The sequence below is a fragment of the Schistocerca piceifrons genome, chromosome 1 (assembly GCF_021461385.2).
Source record: "Schistocerca piceifrons isolate TAMUIC-IGC-003096 chromosome 1, iqSchPice1.1, whole genome shotgun sequence".
Taxonomy (NCBI): domain Eukaryota; kingdom Metazoa; phylum Arthropoda; class Insecta; order Orthoptera; family Acrididae; genus Schistocerca; species Schistocerca piceifrons.
The window spans coordinates 753,290,864-753,311,420 of record NC_060138.1 but is presented as its reverse complement, the minus strand read 5'-3'; positions in this window follow the sequence as shown (position 1 = coordinate 753,311,420).

The following is a 20,557-nucleotide window of genomic DNA, read 5'->3' as shown; positions in this document are numbered from 1 at the left end:
AATTAAAGATAGGCCTGGTGTTGTCTGTAATGGCACACCAATTACGAAGCTGCTAGAAGGCGAGGAACGCTTCGATCCAGCCAAGAAACATAACGGGTGGCATCCGTTAGATTTTATCAAAAATTGCGAGAGAGTATTTCCTGAGCACTTGTCTGATCAGGAAAAGATAAACGTAGTAATTAGCGCCTTAGCAGGTGACGCTAAGCGCTGGGGGATAAATTTAAATACCGAACGAATGACGTTCGAAGAATTTAGGCAAAGATTTACGGAAGAATATTGGTCTGAACAAAAGCAGGACCATTTATGGCGGGAGTTTATCATGGCCAAACAGCATGATAACAGGGGCAGGAACTCTTTGAAAGATTTCTGCGAGCATTGGTACCGGAAATTAACGCATTTAAGAGATCGAAGATCAGATTCAGAAATTATCTGGGAGTTATATAAAAAGCTTCCGGAGGATTCCAAGAGGTATGTAGGAAGCAATCATCGTAGCTTCCAAGCATTTCTAGAAAGGGTCGAAGATGAAGACCATTGGCGCGAAAGTCGTGCCAATTACCAAAATTTTTGTAACCATAATAACCGAAACAATGACGAAAGAAATGACGGCGATGGGTTTCGCGTCAATGTAATACAGAGAGGAAGAGGCAGGGGAAGAGGCAGAGGAAATAATGCAGGTCGCGGTAGAGGGTATACCGCGCAAAATAATAACGACGCGGGAAACTAATTTCCGCGAACGTTGCGGGCCAAACGGAAGCGGACAATACATACCGGCCCCGATTCAAGAAAAGATACCGGACCGACCGTAATGTAATAAGACAGGCTAGGGACGAGCATGGAACGCCGCGACGTGTTGTGGCGAAACAAGCGTCAGGTGCGAGCCAGAATGAATCATCGCTGCCGCACAGAGCGCTACATGTTAAAAGGCGAGTGGAGCATCAGAGGGCAACGGCCCAGCCTAGCCGAACATCTGTTCGGAAAGAAGCCGCCAGCAGTATGGCAGCAGTAGGTACGAACGTAGCAGTCAGAGCTAATGAAAATTTTACGAGTGATAATTCCGTGGCAAAGGAAACAATAAATGAAACTGTGAATACACAGAGAGGTGCGGTTAGCAATGTTTGCAATGAGATAAAAGGCGAGGATGAATTAGCAGAAGTAACTGATTGGCGTGTGCAGATCGATGATCTGTACAAGGGCCTAAAGCAATGTGAGTGGGAGGATTTTAAAAGGGAGTATGAGGCGAAGAAATTAGTTGGTGGAAAGAGAGATAGTAGGGACGTCCATAAAGTGACGTGGCCCAAATTTGAAGAGGGGAGAATAAATAGCGCCGCGCAAAGTACGCGTGCTGCCAATAGGATGAAGGTTAATGGTAGGAAGGATTTGGAGGATGAAATCCTCCGCATTGATGAAGAAATAACTTCTGCTAACAGTCCGCCAATAGTACAAGCTGCTACCGAGAGGCACTGTGGAGAAGGGGTAGATGATTACCTGAAAGTAATTAAAGTCCACGAGGATTACACCGAATATGAAGTCACAGTGGATGTGAATAAAGCTGAGGATGAGGCCGTTTTGCCAAAAGAGGAGATTGAATTAAAATCTAAGCCTGACGACAATACAGAGGAAGAACTTAGTGCCTGTCTCAGAAAAGCTTTTATGTTAGAACCTGAAAGCGATCCGGAATGGTCGGATTCCGACGATAGTTCAGATGATGAAAGATACGCAAATACAGACGAAAATGAATGCACTAACTCTCCCTATTGTGCAAAAGTAGCGTACTTAAGTGAATCTGAGGTTGAGGAAGAGTGTAGTGATGACTCTAGTGAAGATGAATTTTCAGGTGTAAAGGAAAATGAATATACTTTTACTGAAAGAGGGTATGAGAAAAGCAATGAAAATAATAGGGATGCAGTTAATTGCGGTATTGTACCTAAGGATGAAGAAACTTCAAAACAAAATCCAGACGTTGAAACAGAACAAAGAAAGAAAGAGCCACCGGACGACTCAGGGTTTATTTCGAGAAGAGTTCAGGTAATTAATGACTTTGAACTCCCGGAGCCCAAGAAACCGCCAGATATATGTGAAGTGAATGTTAAAAGCATATCTTGGGACGATGTTATTGTCGACCCGGATTTGCTCAAGGAAGACCACGGTACCGAAAAACTTTCGACGGTTAAACAAACTATAATACCAATTGAAATTTATAACGTGGAATTGCAAGTACTTCTTGATACTGGGTCTCAGATAAGTGCAATTTCTCAGTCATTTTTCGAACATATTTGTGATAAGCCTGGGCTAGTAATTATGTCAGTGACAGGTGTAAAAATTGTTGGTGCAACTGGTAAGGCTAGCAAGCCGGTAAAGAACCAGATTTTGGTTGAATTTAGTATAAAAGGACAAAACTTTGAACATGATTTCTTGGTTGTGCCAGACTTGAGTACTGAAATGATTTTGGGGATGGATTGGTTGGATAAAGAAAAGGTTATTATTGACTGTAGCCAGGGAGTGATCAAAATAAATAATACATTTAGGAATTTGGAATTAAATTTTGAGGAAAGTGGGAAAGTGTTTGATTCAGAAATCGATTCTTTGTTGCTGGAGATCGACCAAGGGAATGATGGGTTGACAAACAAGTGCGAGGTGTACCATGTCCAGAGAATATTAAATGAGAGTGACGAGCAGGGGCAGGAATTTAAGGGAATGGTGGAAAATTTAGAGGGAATATCTCCCGTACAGAAAGCAGAATTACTTGAAATTTTAGATAGTAACCGCCCCGTATTTTCGGACAAACCTGGCCTAGTTAAGAATTTTGAATACCAGATTGAGACCATAGAGCATAAACCTTTTTTCGTAAGACCGTTTTCGATACCCATATCAAAGAGGCAGGCTGTTCAAGTGGAAATAGATAAAATGATAGAGTGGGGGGGTAATTGAACGAAGTAGCAGCGAGTATAATAGTCCCCTTATCATAGTGAACAAAAGGGATGGGGGAGTGAGAGTAGTTATCGACGCCAGGACTTTGAACAAAATAGTAAAGAAGGAAATAGACAGACCTGAAAATCTGGACGAAATGCTCCAAAAATTTTATAACGTGAAGTATTTAACCAGTCTGGATATGACAGCCGGATACTGGCAAATCCCATTAAGTAAAGAATCCCGTAAATATACCGCTTTTCTATTCGCCGGGAAATGCTATCAGTATAAAGTAGTGCCGTTTGGGCTTAGCACTTCTGTGGCAGTATTTATTAGGGCACTGGACTTTGTGTTAGGGAGAGAACTGAGTTCCCGGCTAACCATTTATGTAGACGATTTACTGATTGCTACAGAAGCATGGCAAGAGCATTGTGAGTTGTTGCGGAAAGTTTTTGTTGCTCTACAAGCAGGGGGCATGACACTTAAGTGGAAGAAATGTGAATTTGTGAAATCGGAAATAAAGTTTCTGGGGCACATTATTACCACAAACAGCATTGGCAAGGATCCGGAACAGTTAAGTGCAATATCAGGATGTCCGGCTCCTAGAAATAGAAAACAGTTGAAAGCTTTTTTAGGTTTATGTGGGTTCTATAGAAAGTTCGTCATGGGGCAAGTTTTTAATAGTCCTCATCTGAATAATTTACTTAAGAAAAATAGTGCTTTTGTGTGGACTGAAGGGTGCATGAGAGATTTTGAAAAATTGAAGAACGAACTTTTGAATGACAATATTTTGCATCATCCCATACTATCAGAACCTTTCCATATGAGTACTGACAGCAGTGCTTATGGAATTGGTATAGAAGTTTTCCAAGAAATCTGTAATGACAAAGAAATCGAACACAGGACTATCGCATTTGCAAGTAGAACTCTAACAAAATACGAGAGGAACTACACTATTTCGGAAAAGGAAGCTTTAGCCATTATATGGGGGCTAAAGAAATTTAGAAATTATCTGTGGGGCCATAAGCTCATCATACATACTGACCACAAAGCTTTAACTTTTCTTAAAGATTGCCGTTTACTTAATGGTAGGCTGACTCGTTGGGCTTTGTACCTACAACAATTTGATTATGATATTTGCTATGTTAAAGGTACTGAGAATTATGTGGCAGATGCTTTATCTCGATTGCCTAATGGTATGAGTGAAGTGCCAAATGAAAATGGTGAAGAGGGTACTTTTCAGATAAGGTATATGAAAGAGGTTTCAGGAAAGAGGAAAATTGAGCAGATATGTAAAAATATGAGATACCATCAGAATGAGGATTCAACCTGGAAATCAGTGAAGGTAAATTTTGACAGTGTACAGTATCCTCAAATTAAGAAATATTACAAAATTTATAAAGGCATTTTATATAGGAGGAAAGATTTAGCCACTGAGGAATGGAGAGTATGTTGGCCACACCAGTTTGATACCGAGGTCATAGATTATTTTCATTTAGCATTGGTGCATAGTGGGCCAAAAAAATGTTTGGATAAATTGAATAATGTAGTAGTGATTACTGGCAGTATAAGTAAGAAGGTAAAGGAACGAATTAAGTCATGTGATGTCTGTCAAAAAGCCAAAGTGCCGAACAAAACTAGTAGGGGACCAAGGCAAAGTACGTTGCCTGAAGACACCCTAGACTTATTATCGGTAGATTTATATGGTCCCCTCCCAAAGACTTCGGGGAATTGTGCATATATGTTGGTGATATTGGAAGTATTTTCAAAATTTGTGAAATTATACCCCTTGAAAAAAGCAACAGCAAAAGCTGTATTTAATAGGATGGTCGAATACTTTAGGACCATCGGGAAACCCAAAGCAGTACTATCTGACAATGGACCCCAGTTCATATCCAAAATTTGGAAAGAAGGAATGGAGAGAAATGGTGTGGAGGTTAAATATATCTCAGCTTATCATCCTGCTAGCAACCCGGTTGAAAGGTACATGCGAGAAATCGGGAGATTGTGTAGAACATACTGCAGTCACAATCATAGAGCCTGGGGCAGGTTTATTTCGGATTTTGAGAATGTCATGAACACATTACATCATGAAACTACAGGATTCCCTCCGGAAGAAATTTTGTTAGGCAGAAGTAGTAAAAGTTTAATTGAAGAAAAACTAGAGTTTCCACCTTGTACAAGTTTGGGATTGGATCAAAAGAAAGAATTGGTGATAAAAAGGGCAAAGCAAAAAGCTGAATCTAGATCTAAAAGACACAATAATAATTTAAAAGTTTCAGAATTTAAAATTGGAGATTATGTTCTTTTAAAAACCCACGAAAAGTCTAGTGAACTAAACCATGAAATTTCAAAATTTAAATATATTTATAATGGACCATATATAATACAGAATATTGCACACGACAATGCTTACTACCTGATCTACCCAAAATCCAAAAGACCTTTAGGTGTAAGAAATATTGTGGACCTGAAACTGTATGTTCCTAGGAACGAGTAAATGTGCTGTATCTTATGCTGAACCCAAGCTATTCTAAATATATCCAATCTTTGTAAATGTCTGTATACCCTTGAAAGTGTGCTAATGTAGTTATGTGAGTTTCAGATTACCAATTGTACTGTACTGTAAAAATGTATGGAGGAAAGGACTGAAAAGAAAGGATAAATGCTATCAGCCAGATAAAAGATGGGACTGTCAAAATGAAAATGGGCAGTGTATGAACCATAATATGAAGGACTGCCAAATACCAATGAGGGCAGATAAATAATCGATGGAAAATTATAAATGTGATCCAGGAGATGTCACAATATGAAGTGAGAAGGACTGCCCAAATCCGCATAATAGGCAGCAAATATGTGTAATTAATTTTCTGAATATATGTGTGTGTGTTTTGTTTAATAAGTAAGAAAATAGACTGCTATTCAAAGCGAGCAGCGACAAATTATCTTATATTGTATACAAAATATGAAATTGTTTTTGTAGTTAAATGTTTGTATTCCAGAATTTTAAATTATTTCTTTGAGAAATTTAGAAAAAATGAGTAAATTGCTATTTTAGTGAGGTTATGATGGGAAGTTGGACTGTGCAAAAGGCACTTGAGTAAATGACAAGTCAGTATTCTTGAAGTGTTAAAAAAGTGTAAACCTATATACAGTGAGCAAAAGGAAATATGTAGTGTAAATCTTTTTGGATAATTAAGTAAAGATTCGGAACCACTGTATAATTGTAAGATTTAGTGTTCCCATAAAATTTGGACTTAAGAAAATTTTCTGGAAACAGGGGCATGTGTAACAAGAATTATACATATAATAATTTTTATTTATGAATTTAGATAAATTAATAATAGCAATGTGTAGAATTTCTTTTTCGATTCTTTTCGTGTCATGTTAAAGAAACTGTGAGCAACTTTTGAAACGAATATTATTATTTATGTTAGATTTCAAATAATGTGGTAATCAAAGGAAAGTGTATTTAATGTTAAAACTATTGTAAGATGTGAAAATTGTAATTTATACACTTGGTCCATACGTAGGTAATGCATTAGGATATGTGTAGTAGAAAACCTGTGGTGAATACCCTACCTGTAGGGGAGCGGGAAAAGGTGGAGGCAGGCGAGGCGGGAAAACGCACACTGGGCGCGGTTCGGCACAACGGGCACAGTATTACAGTCGGAGGCGAGCAACAGTCGGAAGTACACGTACCGTACCGAGGAGGCTACCCAGGAAAAGTGGATTCCATTGAACCTCGGATGAACCGATTCCGACAACTACTTGGCATGGCTATATTCTGAGGCATAAAAATTGGAAAGATTACGACGCTAAGAAGATGGAAAGTGCCGATATTGTGTGAGCCTTAGCCGTGCTTGTATGTGTGCCGTGCTGCCCGCTATCTCGCTGCCCGCCATCCGTCGCACCGACTTGCACAGGTCAAACATTTATTTCATCTTTAGAAGTGTATCTATGTGGACCAGTGTAGAAACTGTTTCTAACGATTCAATAATAACGTGACTTTTACCAGAATTGTTTTAGCCATGACTTATCCTGATCACTGACCTAGATAGGATCCTTACCTCGTATTGTGCAATCCGAGTATCCTAAACTGAAAGTTTAATGTTTGTGTTAGAGAAAATTATCAGCAGATTAATCTATGCCATAAAGGAATCTATAGTTCTGTGTGCTGTTGCAAATGTTGGTAAAGAACAAAAGAGTTTTTTTTGAATTGAGTTAGCGATGTTATTTAATTAATTTGAGCCAGAAATAATGACAGTTAAATTATTCAGAAGTAAGTCAAAAGAGTAGTTATCCATAGATTGATAATTTTGTGTGTTAATTTGCCTTCAGTACTTAACAGTTTCAGTATAACCACTATAACAGTTTCAGGCCCCCCCCCCTTTTCTCTTATTCATTCGTTCAGACCTTGATGTGTACTGATCAGATTTGACCAGTAAAGCTAAATTCTATATTAATCCTAAATGTATTAGTGTTTTTCCATTATTCATAGTGATATTGTGTGTGTACTTTTAAGATTGTCGACGCTAGGGCAATCTATGCCCGATTTCAGTCTGCTCAACATACAAAATGCAGTTAGTAGTAATCATTACTGTGTGGTGTTGTGTAAATTTAGTTCGCACAAATTAGTACAAAAAGAGAAAACTTTAGTTCAGTGGATTTTTCGGGTTCCAAACTTTGCCATATAACGCATCATTACTACGTGTTACTGTGCTTGTACATGCACCCACTTGTACAAGGAAAAACTCACTGATTGCCTAAGTAGGCTGGCGACCGAATTGTGAATTATAGGTAGCATCTACTGTGTGTACTTCTTGTCCGTACGAAAGAGTAATTATACTTTACATTTGCTTGATGCTTCACTGTAGTTATTGACTGAGAATAAGTCCGATTTTGCTTCTATTAGGTACACGCGGTCAACTAATGTACTAAAATCCTTGTTTATAAGGTGAAGCCCGTGAACTTATTACAGTACAGGCTTTATAGAGCTAACCTACGTCCGATAAGGGCGGTAGTGTTACAAGTTGGCACAAGTAATACAAAAATTTCATATTTCAGAGGACACTCGCGCTCCAACACGAGAAGAGGAACTTAGAAATACGGAAAAGCCGCAAAATAATAACACAGGGCATTTCGGAAATTATGAAAGAAATTGGCAAGGTGCACCGAATTTTGAGATGGAACCGCCGACACGACGTAACAATGACCGATATGCTACTCGCCGACACGATGATTTTGACTATAAGCTGTTCATTACTACATGTAAATTCAAAACGTTTAAGAATTCTGCCAACGACATTCATCCACAAGCGTGGCTCCATCAATTCTCTCATTGTTTTCCTCCCAACTGGTCAGTGGAGCACAGGTTAGAATTTATGTGTGGCTACTTGGAGAATGAACCAGCTGTAAGAATGCGATCGGTCATTCACGATTGTCACAGTGAAGGAGATTTTTATCATGCCTTCCTCTCAGCATATTGGTCTCAAGCTACACAAGACCGAGTAAAACTTTGTCAAAAGGCGAAACCATCTACTATCTCCCATCGTGCTCCGCTGTTTCCTATCATTCCTTCTAAATTAAAAGAATTTGCTGCTGTTGATCTCTTGGGACCGCTTGTCAGAACATCTAATGGATTTTCGTACGTTCTAGTCGCTGTTGAACTTACTTCAAAATTTGTTTCTTTCACACCGTTACGTAAAGCCACTGGACGGTCTGTATCCAACGCCTTTGTTAAAAATTGTTGGACACGTTAGTAAAGTCATTTCAGATAACAGACCGCAATTCAGATCTGCTGTTTGGTCACGCATGCTTCGGAATCATAAAATCAAACCTGTTTTTATTTCATTGTACTCACAACATTGTAACCCCTCCGAACGGATTATGAAAGAAATCAATAAGCTTTGCAGACTTTATTGTCACAGAAAGCATCAGCATTGGGACAGATATTTACACTTATTTCAAAACGTGCTGAAAGAAATGCCTCATGACTCCACTGCTTTACCACCTACTCTTGTACTGAAGAATGAAGAACCACCGAACAGAATCAGAATACACGTAAACTTCGACACAAAGATATAATTGACTTGGTTCTTAAAAATATAAAATCTGCAGCAGACAAAAGGAGAAAACTACACGGTAAAGCAAATGCAAAGAAATTATATATTGGTCAGAAAGTTCTCATTAAAGGTCATTCATTGTCACATAAGAAGAAACACTTGAGTCACAAATTCTTTCTAGTTTACAATGGACCTTATAGAATCCATTGTATACCACATGATAATTGCGTTGAAGTTGAAACGCTGCGTACTAGGAAGAGTAAAGGTTTACACCACATTTCACATGTAAAACCGTTTATTGAAAGATAATCTGCTTTTTAACTTTGTCTTTGCCATATAACTTTTTACTTTACATTGCTAGTAGGCTTTGTCAGGCTTAGAATCTGTTAATATGCAACAATGTTTGAAGTTAAATATCCAGTCAAGAACCAAGAGAACTTATTTCAACAGAAATTATGAATGCATTATTATTGTGAACAGACGACACAATGTTGTTATTTGTACATTCTTGCTTGTTAGTTGCACGATTATGTAACGACTATAAGGCTCACATACTTAGAACATTTACCAGTACTGCTAATGAGATTTTAATGGAACATTTTGGTTTACTTGAAATTTGGTGTATCATGAGGTAAGTACATTGGCTTCTGCAGACCTTAGCTTTCGGAGGACGATAACTACGACACTTCCACAGAGATTATCTTACAGCAAGACGCACATTTAGCGCTACAGGACACGTATTTGAGTGATTAATTTTGTACTTAAATCATTTATTTTTAAAGATATTTGAAGTAAAATGATACAAAGGTTTTCCGTGATACATTTCATTCCATTGCTGTAATCTGTAACACCTGAGGGTATAATTACATTAATCCTCAGGGGGGTACACGCTTACTTTGTGTACCATGTGTGTGGCAAGCACAAGGAGCCCTAGCTAATATGGTATTTGCTTATACAACTTTACACATCGGTACCATATTTCTCCAACACAGAATTACACAGCTACCTGATTATTTAACAGAGAAACAAACATTTTTTTACTACATCAGTGACACATGTTTACGCAATTACACAGTTGGGTAACTTCACACTTACGAAATTGTATTTTGTCTGTACTTTGTGAACTGTTCATATTTTTTCGGACCCATTGTGATATCATGAGAGCTTTGAATGACATATTTGGTATGGGATCACAATTTTTAAAGTACGTTTGAGGCAGATAACACTTTTGACATGAGCAGAGAATTTGTTTTAGGTTTTGAAATTATTGGAGGAAGCTACGACGATTTTGAGAGTTGACTGAGGTGTTATGATGTTATTATTACGATGACTATGTGTATTATGCTGTTGCGGTATGTTTATGATCAATAAGCTGATGCTATATGAGTTATTTGAGTGTGCTACATATCTGTTATCATGAAATATTGAAGAAGTGTCGACGAATATGTACATGTATAATAAGGTAAGGAATAATGAGTAGAGGTTAGGGACTCTGATTTGTGGAAAAGGATGTTGGAAACCAAGAATCGTACTTTAAGAGTTATGAAATGTATGTAAATGTGTGAATGTATTACAATGCCGACGAAAATTTTTTGGACTCTGTTATATCAATAGGATTTTGTTTCTACACACTTGTAACGCAAATTCTTGACCTGTGAAATGTTTTTATATGAGACTGTCACTGTAGTGGAAACTGCTGTCGTAAATATTTCCGTAAGAAAGTTAAGTGACCACCTGCATGTAATGCGTCGTGGGCACCCAGATGGGCGACAGTCGCCTGGAAAGAAGTCATTACTCAGTGCCTTTCAGAGGCACAGGTGAAAAAAAAAAGAGGCCATTATCCTCGCTATTGACATTCCTTTGTAGGAAGCATCGCAAAAAAGACACGGTCGAACTTGAAAACATATGATTATACTGTGGAGCTCTTAATTTATGATATTTACTAAAATGCCTAATGAAACGATGAGAAACATTTCACGGCTATTGTCTTGCTAATTGAGAGAAATGCCATATGGCTTGCTTTATTTATTTATTTACTCATTTTGTTTAATATCTAGTTTCTAGCTGCACTGCAGCATTGGTTAAAATAAAATTTTATAGATGTACTAATATAAATATTTTCTGTCTACAGATCGAGTAAATAATAATTTTTTTCAAAAAAATGAGGGAGCACAAAAAGACATTTACCTTCACAGGAACTGCATTCATAATTTTCTTTTCAAGTACTTAGTAATTTACATTGTAGAATAAGTTTTGGTGCACCACTTTAATGACATACATATTAAGATGTGAATAGGCATTTCCCTTATCTGCATTGTTGTCTTTACTGTAATATTTTTCTGCTTGAGCTTTGTCCTGTTTAGATATAATTTATTGCATTTGCTTCTGTTGTTTACCAGGCATAATGCTACTGAATTTGCCTTTGTATTACGCTGTTAAGCCAGTTTTACTACGAATTTATTTTTCTTGTTTGCTGCGCATTGCCTTATATTAGTTGTAATATTGCATTTGCTTTGCTAATTTATGCTGCTTGCTTTGCCATTTGTATTTTTTATCATTGCTGTTTGTATTAATTGTTTTGTGCTGCTGCATTGCCTCGTTCCTTAGTTTAGCATCTGAGCTCAGTAGATTTAAGTTAGCTTAAGAGGGGGTAGACTATATAAGAGAATGAGTTGCGATGAATTGGAAGAAATGCATTGAGAAGTTACACGAAAAAAGTACAGAAAGCAGGTATAGATAGGAGTTTATGGAAATAATGAAGAACAAAAGGAGATCTCCGAGAAGTAAAGAAAGTTTTGTTTGCAAAATACTGCAGTAAAACAAACCCTGTCCTTTCCTTGTGTTATCCCACTATGTGTTTGTGTACCCTTGTGTATTTGTTTTCTTCCTGTCTCTGTATACTGTTTCATTGAATTATTTATCTTCTAATACTAAGCTACATTCACTATGATGAGGAATACTGTTATCCTCAAATACAATTGGCATTAATAATATGTTATTTACTTTGTAAAGATGTTTAGACATTATTTATCTGTTTTGTTTTAATGCTCACGTGTGAAGTTGATGTTTCGAAAGTTATTCTGATCTTTTATGTATGTACTCATGTCATAATTCCTGTAACACTGACGTATATGTTATTTCGATTCTTTTGTAAAGCCTCTACTACAAATGTTCTCTGTATTGTTATGTTCTTTAATGATGTATTTTGTACCTTTGTAATTGTATTCTTATGTTATAAAATTGAAATTGACACCAGGTCATCAAATTAAGTAACTTGTAAGTCACATTTCACTGCACACGTTTCTGTTGGTCATAGTATATGGACAATCTGTGAGAAGTAGGGACTGTTAGTGTTTGCATGTGTGTTAATAATTCAGCAAGGAACTGGATAACAGCATTGCTGGTTCTAAGGACAATTCCAAAAACTTTGTGAGTGCGCAAGTGGTGGTTATGGACTTGCTATATTATCCGCAAGACTCTTCAGTGGTGATTGTGCACCTGCACAGTCACAACAGATGGCTGCTGGCCATCTCTACAAGGACTACAGTGGGTCTTCATCTTTGATGACCCACCAATACCATTATTTCTACAAGGACTACAGTGGGTCTGCACCTCTGGTGGCCCACCAATACCACAATCTCTACCAGGACTAAAGTGAGTCTGCACCTCTGGCGGCCCACCAATACCGTAATCTCTACCAGGACTACAGTGGGTCTGCTCTGTGGCGACCTACCTACCAATACTCTTCAAAATTTCGACTGACTCTGCTGTGGGTTTGCTCTGTTGTGGACCAATACCTGTCTGCATGTCAAGAGTCAGCATTGTCTTTCCGTTGGAAGGACAACACTACTTCTTCAAGATTGCATGGAAATCCACTACTTCTGTGTGCATTTTCTTTTACTGCTCAGACTTTGAGAAAAAAAACACCGCAATTTTACTGTGATGGATGATCAGGACAGTCTTTATGGACAGTGAGAAAATTTTAGCTTTTGACCAACATTGTATCAATAAGTGTGTACATTTGATTTCTTTGTTATTGTAATTGTGAAAAAACTTTTAACAAATATGTATTGGCCAGTGCCCAAAAAAATTTGTAAATTTTTTTGTGGGAAGCATGGGGGCTATGTAAGTAGGCTGTTTATGTTTTCTTATTGGCAACGTAACATAGTGCGCTGTATGAAAATCACTGGCTGTGCTGTATGCAGTCTGTGGCTAGTTTGCATTGTTGTCTGCCATTGTAGTGTTGGGCAGCTGGATGCGAACAGCGCGTAGCGTTGCGCAGTTGGAGGTGAGCCGCCAGCAGTGGTGGATGTGGGGAGAGAGATGGCGGAGTTTTGAAATTTGTAATACTGGGTATCATGAAGTGCTATATATATTATGACTATTAAGGTAAATACATTGTTTGTTCTCTATCAAAATCTTTCATTTGCTAACTATGCCTATCAGTAGTTAGTGCCTTCAGTAGTTAGAATCTTTTATTTAGCTGGCAGTAGTGGCGCTCGCTGTATTGCAGTAGTTCGAGTAACGAAGATTTTTGGTGAGGTAAGTGATTTGTGAAAGGTATAGGTTAATGTTAGTCAGGGCCATTCTTTTGTAAGGATTTTTGAAAGTCAGATTGCGTTGCGCCAAAAATATTGTGTGTCAGGTTAAGCACAGTCCTGTACAATTGTTTAAAGGGGACGTTTCAAGGTGTAACAAAAGATTGTAAATTTACTGTTTTCAGCCCAGGAAAGTCGTTGCATGTGTAAATCACAACTAAACTCGTCCTTTAAATAGCGGTTTACGATTTCTAGATTCTATTGGCCTTGTAAGAGAAACGCACAACACATACCTCTTCACTAGCTCTGTGGTGACGTGCTGACCTCTGAAAATGCGACTGTAATGGTTCGCGGTTCCAGTTTTGCTGCACGTAACGTTTTTTTCCCTTCTGTGAAAGCGCAACAAGCAGTCTGATCAAACATGGATAAGGAAATCGCAAGAAAATACTTTCAGCTCACAGTGCAATGGTGAAAAACTTACAATGCTGCACAACAGGTAACGCCTCATTCCTCTGCTGACAAGCATATTTTGGGTCACTAGGGATACATAACTTTACTAATGAAATGCCACATTTGCATACCTGTTGAGCATGACACAGCATACCAATTAAACACAGACCCAATCGAAATCTAAGTGAGTAGTATTTTACTAATTCGTGCCGATAAAGGCACGCTTGTGTACAGATACTCAGTTTTATCAAAACAGACTTCCATCGTAACGTTATCGTGGGTAGTTTTATTTCCTTCCTTTAATACAGTGCACAATTTTCGTAAGGTTTCTTTTAGTGTTGTTAAAACAATACTAAACATTATAGAGAAATTAATCATCAACGATATATGCGAATTCTCTTATGTGATCTACAACAGTCTGACAATGCACTAGCAGTGCATACATGTAGAACACTTGTTCTGAGTTAAAGCTGTCAAACAAGGTTTGAAGAAGAATAAAATGCCACTACCAGACGACAGCTAATGTAGAAAATACTTTTACGACTATTTTGGTACGATGCGCTCTCCCCATACATAATACAAAAGCTTCGAGATGCATCTGCTGCCTGGCCGTCTATTAAACCTGAAAAGAACAAAATGTCGCAGAAGTTAGCCCTTTTTCCACATGCGGCTATTTTGTGTTGAGAAGTGAAGGTAATTACGTTCAAAGTTCCATTAAATTGGTAACGTCAGCAGACAGCAGAATTGCGTTCTAAAAATGTAGCAGCATCTTATCTACAGTGCGTTACACTTACCGTGACGCTACTAGCTGTCATCTAGCTACACCACCTCCAGAAATCAACAATAGTTCCTCCAGAACTTCCGCATTCCACAGTGCTGTGAGATAATGCATATGGGCAGATCTAGACTTCTGAGAGGCAGACAGTTACAGCTTTTCTTTTACAGTGCACGACGTTTTCAACAAACAGATAGCACAATAGAGTAGCTCAAATGGAAAGGAACACTTCCTCTTTACATTTCTGCATCCTACACTGTTGGCAGTTCTGTGTAGGTGGCAGTACCATGATTTTATTGCGGTGATAACAAAACAGAGTCGAATGTATGCACTGGGTAGCCGAGGCAGCTAGTTCATGGCGATTTGGTCAACCAAGTAAATGAATGTACTGAACATGCTGCAAACCAGTACAGGGAGCGTGTGCGTCAGAATGCTCATCGAGTGTGCCGCAACGGTGTTATGAAAGAAAAATTAGTTCTACAGAAGATGATTTGGTGGTCTGTTGAATTGATCATAGGTTCCTATGATGATGGTCTGGGTTCGATTCAAACTTCTGCCCATGACTTTTAATAGGGAGAGACAGATTCTATTCTCTTCTGGCTATGCCAAGTGAAGAAGGTATAATGGCATTGTGGTCTGAAATTCACATTAAACATGATATTCCTTCTCTACCTAGTAGCCGTTAGGTTGCACCACAACAAAGTCAGGAGTGGCGAAATGTGGGAACTCTGTCACCAGTAACCTTTCTTATACTAGTTATTTGTTTATAGTGACGAAATAAACGCTATGTAGGGTCATAGGTCCCTTATTCCATCTTTTATTTGGGCTTCTGTATGTCGATAAAATTGGTTTTGAACTTGGAATCCAATTCAGACCGCCCTTAACGCGGAATTTGATCCCTTCGTGACAATACAGCTCGACTACAATTTGTTGTTTGTTCAAAACTGCAGATTCCTCAACATCTCCACATATTCCACGTGAATGGGTTCAAATGCTGGCCCGGCACTAAAATTTTCATTATTTATTATCAAGCTCTAGCCTGAGAACACCTATCTGCTGATGGATAATAATTTTGATTTTTAATGCATTTTCATTCGTTGTCAACACTAACGACATCTGACGTTTTTGACTCCCAATGAGACACAGAACTATTTGAGAGATCACTCTAAGTTCAAGGATGTTATTCCGGGCTGCTGGTGGAGAAAATTTCTGAAGCTGTCTTCTCTTTGTGTGTAGTCAACAACGGTATGTGTGGGGTTCGATTCCCAGTCAGCATTGAACTCTTCGTCATATTATTTCTAGTTCAGACATGCTCACATGTCGCTGCTGATGTAACAAACCCATATTTAACGTTCGTTTTCTCTAATAAATAACAGCAATAGGTTCCGGGTTGGAGTCATGGGAAGGAAAAAATTAATGTTTCGTCTCGTCATTTCAGTTAAAACATCTAGCTACTGCCGAGAAAATCCTATATGTCACAGTTGACTGTGCTTTGATAACAATCCGATTAGGTTCTGGGTTCGAATCCCTGTCCAACACAAAGCTTTAAATCACGTCATTTCAAGTAAGTTACTTGTGAAGAAGAAATATTTAACAGCTCTCATAGTTCGTTAACAGGGACAATAGATGCTAGGTAGGAATTCGCGTCCATTAAAAATGTTTACGTTATGTAATTCAAAGTTGATATTTGCTAACTGATACTGTCTAAAATCGAGGTATATCACTCTCTGTATGCCTAGTCAGGAATGACTGTTAGTTTCCGTCTGTCACGAAATCTTAGTCTGCATGACGTGGGTATGAATCCAAATGCAGAACGCGACGGTTCGTCGTGTCATTTGAAATTCATACATATTCTCAACTAGCTGCTCGTGAATAACCTAAATTTTTAATGTCATTTTGTGTTAAATAACAAGTATGGTACGTTACTTTGAAGAGGAAATCATGAACACGACGAATTTACTACGTGCATTACCTATCTGACGTAGCAATGAGAGTGGTAACATTTCAGGTATGTCATTTTTAGCAAGAAATGTGAGCTTACAAGCCTTAAGGAGAGTCTTATCTGTGATAAGGTGTTCCCTGATATTTGTAGTATCGTGGTATTATTTTACATCTTGAGTTATTGCGATATAGAGCCGAGTTTTCTAGTGGTGGCTTATTGGAGCCATTTTCAATAGTCAAACGACTGTACCAAGGAACGATTAGAGGACCTGCGAGACAGCTGCGTTATGTGAGTTGCATGTGAATCAGCGGAAATGCAATTCAAATAACGTCTGTTGTCAATAAGGGTACAATCCAAAAATTTGAGTGGAACATATGACCTGCAATACAAAGTGATAAGTGTGTCTGTAATTTTACATATCCTCCATTACCAGATACTGCTCCTTTTACTTTAGTTTTGCCTAATGACAACGTAGGATAAGTTCTCTTTGTTACATTCCTTGAAAGTTTCTTCATTTGTAACTGACATAGATGATCCAGAATCGATTACTGCTGAAAATGTGGATGATTCAACTTTTACTTCAATAACAGGGTGGAAAATGGTTTTTTGAATAACTGGTTTTTCATGTAAAGGTGTGTGTCGGATGTCGTCAAAAGTAATAACATTTTCGTGAACAAGATTCTGTGTATCAAAAGTATTGCTTACGTTGCTGGAGGATGCAACCTGTACTGTATCTAGTCAAATTATTTCTGACGTACTGTTATCTGCAGGAGGATGCTGTGACATTTCGACTATTTCTACCCTACTGTTACTTTGTCCTGACGTATTAGGTTCGGGATGATACTGACTGTGGTTCATTCATGGTAATCTGTTGTGGATGATTCTGCTGCTGATAAGACCTACTGTTATTAAACGTGCTCTGAAAACTGTGCTCATTACTTTTACCTCTATCATGATAGTCATTACTATATGGCGCGTTGCGATAGGGGTTGAAATGATGTGTCTTCTGTAGGTAGTGATTTCCTTGTTACTGTTCGTCATTATTTGTCGGAGCCGACGCTATACGTGTAGGCGGCGAAACATTAAGGCTTGGTTGACCTTGTACTTTACATTGTTTGTTAGGTATGCTAACCAGCTTGTTTTGTTGCTGTTGTGGGGAAAAGCCTCTATTGTTACCAAAATGTGTTTGTTGTTGCTGATAATTTTGACGGTACTCATAATTAAAATTTTGTATGGTATTAAAGTTATTTTTGTTGTTATGTCTGGCTGATCGTAATTACGGTATGTTTGTTGGCCTTGGTTATGTTGTGGAAAATTTTGTTTATGAAGGAATAATCTGATTGCTGAACTTCCAAAAGCTGTAGCAGATCTCTAAATGCCGAAATATTTTCTTTCTGCTGTCCTGTTAAAAGTGACACTCTTAACGTTCGTGGTAATTTTGAAATACATAATTGGATAAGTGCTGACTGTATGGCTCACATAAATATTGATTTTGCTGTACCACGTGCTCAAAAAATTGCGTGACAGTGGGAAAATTGGAGTTCTCATAATTCGGTAAGCTAATTAACTGATCCTTGATTCCGCGCTGTGTCGCCATCGACCAATACACTGACAGAAAAGAATTCTGAAATTCTACTACCGAATAACATTGTCTCACGATCGGTCACATACGAGTTGCCGGTTCGCATTCCAAAAAACTGCAAAAAAATTCAAGTTTGTGTGTTATGGGCCAAGTTGGTGCAAAAGCAAAGCTAAATTGTTGTATCCAATCCAAGGGGTGAATCTGTGTTCTATCATTTTTAAATACCTTAAATTTCCTAATGGGTCGAAAGTGCTTGTAATCAAAATTATCGTCTCTGAATGTATGAGCATGTTGTGGATTGTATGATAATCTGTTTGTCTCTGTCTGTTCGGAATCTAACACACGTACACTCTGTAAATTACCTAAGTTATAGTGGCTATGTAAGTGTGACAAATATTCAGAATGTGGCGTATGCTGTGACGTGTTAGAGGCTGAAACATTTTTCATTTCTGTCACTTCTTGCTGTAAAGATGACAATTTTCTATGCAATCTATTGTTCGACGAACCTATCTCACTGATTGTCTACTGTATGTTTTGGAATTCAGGTGTTTGCACGAAACTTGTGACGTATCGTCTGATTTGATGTCATTATTATTTTCGATAACGTCAATACGACTGGCCAATTCATCAATTTTTTCGGTCAGTGCTTTTACCTGGTCATCATTCTTAGTGTCACAAGCATTAATTTGTTTTTGCATTTTACGTGTGGTTTTGTTTAATTTCTTAAAATCTGCTTTAATGGCATCAGGATCCTGTATTAATTCCAATTGTTCAAGTCTGCTAGTCACTGTCTGAAAGTCTATTGTGTATTTATTTTCCAAATCTGAATATTAGTGTATCGGAGATTTCAGCATGCAATTCAGTGTTCAACTGTTTGATAGTATTGATTTCGACTGATACTGCAGCAATGTTGGTGTCTACATAAGTTTTTGCTTTCGTAAACAACTTACGCTCGTCTTCCTGTCTGTGCAGTAATTGTTTCCATGACTTGTTTCTTTACTTTGTTCTGTTCCTGTATGAATTTACGGTAACATGTAGCACTGTTTTGTAGGTGGTGATTAAAATGTTCGTCAATTTGACTGTTCTGTTGTTCAAATTTCTTGTCTACTTTCGCATCCAGTGTGCGTGAAAGTTCTACTGACATTAATTTAAATTCGTCGCGTAAATGTTTTCTGAACATTGTTAGCAACTGCACTAATTTCATCTCTAAGTAATTTTGTTGTGGCTGCATCTGTTTTATGTAATTCACATGCAACGTATCTAATTTTTTCACTACTATTCCTAGCACAAGCCTTAATTTCGTCACGTAACTGTTCTCTGGTATCACGACATTGCATGACAATGGCTGTAATCTGTTAACTAAGTTATTTGTAACTGTTGTCTTGTTGCTCATTAAGTTGTCTATAATTGTTGTCTTGTTTTTCATTAAGTTGTTTGAAATTGTTGTTTTGTCTTTCATTCGACTGTTTGAGATTTTCATTAAGTTGTAGCAATACTGCCATAACTTGAGCCACACCAAAATTTGCGACTCTATTCTCTGTGCTGTGCGATGGTGTACCTGCATTTGTCACATTTTGTGTAATCATTTGGTCAATGTCTGATTCTTGAAAAGGTTTGCCAATTGGACATGCACTGTTGCTCACTACATCGGAATCAAATAAATCTGACGTATTTTGAGTACATTGTTCATCTTCATTAGAGGCATTTATCTGTTCACTGTGTAAATTTTGCAAATCGGGTGTATCAAACTGGGCAGCGTTCATTGTAGGGGAATGTGCCACATCATCAGTTATCGTTAAATTTACTGTGGACATAATTGTATTTGTTTGCTCATCATTTGGATTAAAATCATTACTGGTGGTTGGCACGCACTGATTATCTGTAATTGGAGGATTATCATTATGAAACTGAGTGTCCCTAGTACTATCAGCCAATTATTCAAGTCGGCTTTTTCACTCATTGCGCATCCCGATGTACTGTTAGGAGTTTTTCGAGGCATTTTCACAAGTCAAAGGTAGGCACAAAATCAAACAAAGACAAAGCAAAAATGGAACAAATGCAATAACAACAAAGTGCAATAAACTGCCGATGATCTGTGAAGAAGGAGTGACAAATTAGTAAATGCATTGAGCCAGATGCAAACTACATTTAACATTCACAGAAATTCACAAAAAATACGATCTTGGCCTTCTGTCGCCAAGTGTAACCTCCCAACAGTTCACGTCCGTAACCTCGGAATAATGATATGACTAACTTCTCAATAAAAATGTGACTCCTATAAATAACCTTTCAAAAATT